Consider the following 8174-nt stretch of genomic DNA (forward strand, 5'->3'; position numbering starts at 1 on the left):
TTATATCATTGAAAGCAAAATAATTGTATTTTATAGAAAAATTTTTTTAAGTGTTTTTCATGGAAGTAAATTATTTTTTTTTATATTTGATAGTGTCATAAAAAATAAGTTGGAAAATATTTTTTAATGTTTGGTTATGTCATGAAAAATAATTTATTTATGTTTTAATTTTTTTTTAAATTATTAAAAAAATAAGGATCAAACCTAACATATGAAAAACTTGAAAGATAATGAAATTGAAAAAAAAAAAAAATTCAATCTCATAAACTATTTCAAATAAAATAAATAATAATAAAAAAATATGATCGAATTTGACAAATAAAAAAAAGTTAGAAGATGATAAAATTAAAAAATATATAATTTTATAAATTATTTCAAATAAAATAAATACCAATAAAAAAATGATGATCAAATCTGACAGATAAAAGATAATGAATTTTTTTTAAAAAATATAATTTCATAAAATAAATAGAAATAAAAAAATTAATATAATATATAATAGATAAAAAATTTAATTAAAAAAATTAAAGAAAATAAATAACAACCAAAAGAATGATAACTAAAGTTGATATAAAAATTAAATTTTAGATGATGAAATTTAAAAGAAAATAAAGAAAAAAAGAATTGAAAATAAAATATAATCAATATAATAATAATATTTTTTTTATTTTTTATAAATATTTAAAAAAAATATATCTCATCTAAAATTAAAAAAAAAAAAAAGTGGAATTGTACCTGTCATTTGTTTGTGCGTGGTCAAATTATTCGGAGCACTTCAGTACTTATTTGCCCAATGGATCCGAGGTGACCAATGCCATACATCACCATGCTCCTCACGGCGTGGGTTGGTCTGCTTTTTGAAAAAGGTTTCATACCCATGTTTAACTTTGCATTGACTTTTTAATCCGGTAATCAAGGAAGTAATCTAGACCCACATTTATTTATTTTTTTTACCATAATTAAGAACACCCATTAATACCTAATTAACCACTCTAATTAACAAGATTATTTAGTATAGTAATTAATGGCTCTGAACAAATCATTAATGTTTCTAAGTAGTAGCTAAGCTCGCACATGGGATATGTTGTTTTTCAAGAGCTTGTTTCTTTTATATATTTAGCCACACAACAAATAACAACTCTACTCTCCTCTCCTAATGGTCTATTCTTTCCATTTCTGTCATCAACTAATGGGATTTTATTTGTTATATAGATATGGGATGGTTCAATTACAAGGTTAAAGAGTTTTGATCAAAGTTATTAAATCCAATTTAAAACCCAAGTCATGGGTTGTTCATCAGATATGCAAATTAATTTGATCAGTGTTGTTTTAATATATATTTTTTTAAAAATTGACCTATTAAGTCAATCATGCTTGATGAAACCAACTTCAATCTAATTTATTTTAAAACTCGGTTAAGGTAAAGTCTTGAATTGTTGAGCTGGGATGGGTTTTACAACAATGGTTTTGATTTTTTGGCAAAAATGCTTCTCCAAATCGGCTTCAAGGGTATTTTGGTGAAGAAACCTCCAAAAAAATGAGACAAAAATACTTCTGAAAGTACGGCGCTGATTGTTGTCAATCTATTCCCACCTCCAAACTTCCTATAAATACCATCTTTAACGGCTTCAACTGCCCCATCACAACCCTCTCTTTCTCTCAGTTTCCACCGCTGATCTCTTGCATTAACTCATAATGGCATCCCTTCCACCGCCAATGAGCCCTCTTCTCCTTACCCTTCTCTCCATCATTTTCCTTGCCTCCCCTTCAGCGAAGGCAGCGCAATTTAGTGTGTTGAGTTATGGGGCCAAGCCTGATGGAAAAACTGACTCAACCAAGGCCTTTGCTGCTGCTTGGTCACAAGCATGTGCCTCTACAGGGCCAGCCACAATCTCTGTTCCTAAAGGGAGTTTCTCTCTGCGTCAAGTGAAGTTTCAGGGCCCTTGCAAGAATAATGCTATCATGGTACGTATAGATGGAACCCTAGTCGCTCCATCAAATTATGGGGTCCTAGGTAGTGCACAAAACTGGCTAATCTTTGAGCATGTTAATGGAGTTACTCTATCTGGAGGGACTCTTGACGGTCAAGGTGCTGGACTGTGGTCTTGCAAGAACTCCGGCAAGGGTCATTGCCCCAAGGGCGCAACGGTACTTTGCTAATCACATGCATGCATGACATAATTATCTTACAATTTGGTCTCTGGACTAGAGTTGAATAAACAATCTATCCTTAAAGTCTTAAATCTTTTTATTGTGCAGTCACTTGAATTTTCCAATTCAAAAAACATTGCAATCACCGGATTGGCGTCATTAAATAGCCAGATGTTCCATATTGTCATCAATGGCTGCCAAAACGTCAAATTGCAAGGAGTAAAAGTCTCTGCTGACGGAAACAGCCCTAACACGGATGGCATTCACGTTCAATCATCAACCGCTGTCACCATCTTGAATTCAAGGATTGGAACGGGTGACGATTGTGTATCTATCGGCCCCGGCACATCTAACTTGTGGATTGAAAATGTAGCATGTGGACCGGGCCATGGAATCAGGTAATTAAGAAAATTTCAGTCCAGTAGTCATCAGCTATACATTCATATCAATTATCATGAGCACATGATGTCTGATTTGTTGCTAATTATGGGAACTGAATATAAAACAACGTGTGAATGCATGGTCAATGTAGCATTGGAAGTTTGGGCAAGGAATCCCAAGAGGCTGGTGTGCGAGATGTTACAGTCAAAACCACTACATTTACGGGCACCGAAAATGGACTGAGAATCAAGACTTGGGGAAGGCCTAGCAGTGGTTTTGCTACAAATATTCTTTTCCAACATATAGTCATGAATAACGTCAAAAATCCCATTTTGATAGACCAAAACTATTGCCCCGGCAACAAGAATTGCCCTGGCCAGGTACGTCAAATCTACTGCCTCTATACTCTTTCTTTTCATCAAATTATGAAAGTAAGATTAACATAAAATACACTTGAATCTTTCTACTAATTTCTTGTGCATTAAACAGGCTTCCGGTGTGAAAATCAGCGATGTGACCTATCAAGACATTCATGGAACGTCAGCCACCGAACTTGCCGTGAAATTTGATTGTAGCAGAAAATATCCGTGCACCGGGATTAAACTGCAGGATGTGAAGCTCACTTACGACAACAAACCGGCTGAAGCATCATGTATCAATGCTGGTGGAGTTGCTTTCCGGCATGGTTCAGCCTACTAGCTGTTTGTAGGAGTCTAAAGTTGAACTAGTTGACTAAGCAGTTAAGAAGAAATCGTAATATTCCTATGCCAGAAAAAAAAAAAAAAAAAAAACAATTTAGTGAGCAAAGTATAGCTCATTGAGTTGAAGTTTATTGCTTGAGCCTGAGGCACGTTTGTGCCCGACCCTTGCAATTAAAGTTGTAGTGAAAACTAAAATTTCCAAACCACTACAGTTTGGTTAGTTCTTGTAACTCCTTATTTGATCTTTATGCGAGAGTTATATTCTCTACTTTATTATATACAATATAACCTAGATAAATTAGTAACTTTGATTAAATAATAACCTTGTTCCATCCTTATTTAAATTAAGAAGTTTAAATAATTATTTTAAAATCCAACCCAGCCCAACCTAAAAGATTAACAGGTGATCCAAGATCTAGGGTGGACTGAGTTAATTTCAAAAAAAGAAATATATAGTGGGTGAATTGATTCGGTGTGACATAATTAAAAATCTTGGTTACCTGGTCAGTTCAAAAAAATCTAATTAAAACCTGTTAATTTTTTTTTTAAATGATATTATTTTTAATATTTTTTATAAAATAAAAAAATAAATTATCCTATGTAGTTAATTTACTTGACCCGTGGAGACATGAACACCCCGGATAAAGTTTGAAGACTGTAGTTTAAAAATAAGATGAAATATCTAAAAATCAATAATTTCAATTTTTTATAGACTCAAAAGATAGCTAGTACCTATGCTTCATTAGGGTCGTTAGTGCCAAGGAAACAAGTGACAAAAACAACAAGCTGTTAGCTGTATCTCTTACAAGCCCTCCCTCCCTGGTTTACTTTCCATTTCACGACACAGAAGGGTAAGTTCCCTACTTTCCGAATAAATAAAGCTGCATTGGCAGCATGATAAGAGTGGATCAGTTCCCTAGAATATTGAACAGAAAACAAACCCCATATCAGCATTCATGTCTTCACACCATTCTGTCCTCAGATGTTGGGAAAAGATGAACCTGGGAAAGTGTTTTTATAAGATGATCATAGTGCGTACAGGTTTGGATAAAACTAACCCCATTTCAATCTTCTGCTTAGATAAAATTAACCCCACAAAAAATAAAGCTTTTTCTTCGACTCCTTGTCCAAGATAAAGTAACCACAAGAGATTTTCTATTTCAACACGACTACCTCTTCTTTCAGGAGTCAAGATGTGCTTTCTGCAATAAAAGCTTGCAATCTTCAAGTTATCTCTTCATTCACTGTCACTTCTCTTGAAATATATGGATGAAACTGCTTTCTAATCGAGGTTTTTGCATTGTTTTTCCAAAATTTGTTGATGATATGTGCTACCAATGGTTTTCTATGGTTAAATGCAAGCAACAAAATCTCTCATGGCAACTTCTTTTCTCATGCGTTGTTTGGAATCTTTAGCTTCATTGAAATGATGTTATTTGTAATGTCGTTGCCCCTAACCTTCAAATCTGTTTCTCCATGGTGCGCCAAAGTATTGTTTTATGGCTGAGGCTTGACTCCAACTCTTTAGAGCTTAATATAGAGAATGTTTAGTCGGGAGGAGTTAGTTTCTTTTGATTTGTTTATTTCTTTTTTGTTGCTATCCCCTGTTTCATGCAACAATTTTTGTGCTTTTCTTTTCTTTGCTTGTTCATCTGATGTAGGTTAGGCTACTATCTTTGTAGCCTTTTTCTTAATAAAATTTTGACTATTAACCAAAAAAAAATAGCACGTACAGGTCTACTTCATCAGTATGAAGTTCTCTCCTCCATGGTAAGTTCCAAATCACCCATATCAGCAATCCAGCCATCCTTCTTGCTAGAAAGACTAAGCAGCCTAGGGAATAAGCTCCTCATGCTCTGATTTTCCACCCAAATATCACTCCAAAAATGAACTCGAACAGTACCATTACCAGCAGCGAAACAGATACTTTCCTTGAGAGCAATATTGCCAGCTACTAATGAGTTCGAAAAAACAAGAAGAAACAATGTCTTTCCAAATAGGAGACAAATTATGATAGAAACGTAGCAATCCATCATAAAAAGAACGATCGTGTTTCTGAAGGACAACTTTCAGTGTTAGACTTGCTAAGGTTTTTTTTTTTTTTTTTTTTTTTTTTTTTGATTCGAGGAAACCCCACCCTCCAGAAAGCGTACTTTGTGGGCCCAGATAAGCGAGTAAAACCCCGGCTGTCTCAGGCTCTTACAAGAAGTGCACGCCCTGACTCGAACTCAAAATCTGCTATGCAGATCTCAAGCCCTTTGCCACCACGCTACACCCCTTAAACTTTAGACTTGCTAAGGCGCCATAAAGGATATTCGATAAAATGGAAAATATCCATAAAAAAGCTGAGTAAAGTACTGAACAAATCCAAAACCTTTGCAGTGTCCTGTCTCAAGGTTAAGAGGCAGCTGCACAAGCTCCACAATACCAAATGGTTCAAAAAGCTGTCTAAGCTGCATTTCTGTCATGTAAAATGCATATTCCCAACGTATAGTTTTCTGTTAGTACATTCAATTCTTCGTAGAATTCAACATGACATTGCCTGCTTTCGTGAAGAATTCATAAGAATATCTCTTTGTTGCCTTCAAATACTCTATTTCTCTCTCACGACAGCAATTAGAGGGGCTGTACGGTGTTGTGGATTTGTACCTTTGTAAATGCTTTGATTTGTTCTTTTGTATCTACGAAGAAAAGATATAGTCTTTATTTTCTTAACAACTACACAACTATTCAAGAATTTAAGGTAGTTTTAATTTTTGGTGTTTGGAAAACAAGATAAAAGAGCAAATTCTTTTTCCGTGAAATTCAATTGGGCAGAATAGTAAATAAAAAATAAAATAAATCTTTTTATATTTCCTATTTTTTTTCTTTTGCATTTAGAGTATTGGATATAATTTTGTGAATTATATAGAATTAAATTATTTAAAGCTTTAATTACTCGAATGTTTAGTGATATTAATTAAACAGATAATTATCAATGTGTTAGTTTAATTTTAATTTTAATTATTCTACAAGCTAGATTGAATTTTTGAACTAACAATAATAAATATTTTTTGGTGGTAATATTTATATTTATTAAAATCATGATCTAACTTTATTTTAATTGATATTACCAAGTTAGATCAATTTTATTTTGATTTTATTAGTTTTTGGGTTTTTAAAGTTATTCGGAATAATAAATATAAAATCATATAATTTTTCAAATCAACTCATAAGTTGATGTTGTTGAAGCTTGGTACCTAAGCTAGCAGAAGACTTAGCAGTAATTCACTGCTGTATTATTTCTTTGTTTTAGCTGAGACTATTATCTAGTGTAGGATATGTTTTTGATTTCTTTGTTAAGATTATCTAGGATTGAATTAACTTGTAATCATCTCCTTAAATAAAGGAGAAGAAGGCAGGCACGTTTCTTGTTATTGTTTTCCATTCAAATTCTGTTTCTCTTTTTCCTTATAAATAAAGACTTGGGATGGCAGTAACCAATAACTCAATTCTGCTCTTTGTTCTTTATATTTAATCATCAAAGCTCTTTGTTTTCTTAAGCCTTTGTTCTTCTCAATCGTGAACTAAGTACATTGTTCTTTTCCCTCATAAGTAAATGCAGGGCAGTTCTTTATAGCTATTTACATTTCTAGAATTGGTATCAGAGCCGTTTTTTTGATCTTTGAAGGGATTCTTTGTAAGTGAGAAACACGAGAGTACTGTGAGGATAAATCAAAGTTTTTACTTTGAGGGCTGGTGAGTGATACACGAGAGATTGAGTGAGTTTTTTTTTAAGCAATCGATTCTGCAAATTTTCCAGCAAAAACACCATTGTTTGCAGGGCAGAATTTTGGTGTGTGGGCTGTAAAAATGGAAACCTATCTCAAAGCTCTTGATTTATGGGAGATAGTGGAAAGTGATAGGCAACCTACTCCTCTAGGTAACAATCCCACAATTGCACAGATGAAGTTCTTTAATGAAGAAAAGGCAAAGAGATTCAAAGCTCTTTCTTGTCTTCATAATGCTGTAAGTAAAGACATCTTCACGAGGATCATGGCATGTGAATCTGCCAAGGAAACATGGGATAAATTAAAAGCAGAGTTCCATGGTGATGAGAAATCAAGAAGGATGCAGATTCTGAATCTGAGAAGACAATTCGAAGGTCTGAAGATGAAAGAAAATGAGAGCATCAAAGATTTCTCTTCTCAAATTTCAAAACTTGGGAATCAAGTAAGACTCTTGGGAGAAGAGTTTCCAGACTCTAGAATTGTAGAGAAAGGTCCTGGTGAGTTTTGCCAGAAAAGTTTTGAACATAAAATTTGTTCTTTAGAAGATTCTAAAGATTTTTCTGAGATAAGCCTGCAAGAATTGGTGAATGTGTTGCAAGCTGTTGAGCAAAGGCAAGCATATAGACAAGAAGGATCAAGTGAAGGAGCTCTTGTTGCAGTTTACAAGGATAAGGGTCGGGCTAAGAACATGCTTCAGAAGAATAATCAAGAAGGGAAAAAGAGAAAAAGGGAGAGACTGGAAATCTGCTAACTGGCAACAGAACAACAATAACAGTTTGATGAAGGGGAAAGAGAAGAAAGAACATTTTCCTGCTTGCAATACTGTTAGAAAACCAATCATCTTGTAAAGCATGGTGGTTGGCTCAAGAATGCTCAATGCCGAAAATGCAAGCAATTTGGTCACATTCAAAGATTCTGCAAAAATAGAACAGAAACTGAACAACAAGCACAAGTAGCTGATTGTTCAGAAGTCAAAGAAGAACTTCTATTCATGGTCACAGTTCAGGACATATGTAATTCAGCAGAGACAAAGGACTCATCATGGCTCATTGATAGTGGCTGCACTAATCATATGACAACAAACTTAAGCTTATTCAGAGACTTGGATAGAAGCTACTTGTCTAAAGTCAGAATTGGCAATGGAGACTGTGTGAAAGTTGAAGGAAAAGGA

The 8174-nt window shown here is 33.9% G+C and overlaps 1 pseudogene; it reads left to right on the top strand.

The window, feature by feature from the left end:
• Nucleotides 1-1629: 1629 nt before the first annotated feature.
• On the top strand, nt 1630-3501 carry LOC118056110 (polygalacturonase-like; annotated as a pseudogene).
• Nucleotides 3502-8174: the final 4673 nt, after the last annotated feature.

The sequence above is a fragment of the Populus alba genome, chromosome 17 (assembly GCF_005239225.2).
Source record: "Populus alba chromosome 17, ASM523922v2, whole genome shotgun sequence".
Taxonomy (NCBI): Eukaryota; Viridiplantae; Streptophyta; class Magnoliopsida; order Malpighiales; family Salicaceae; genus Populus; species Populus alba.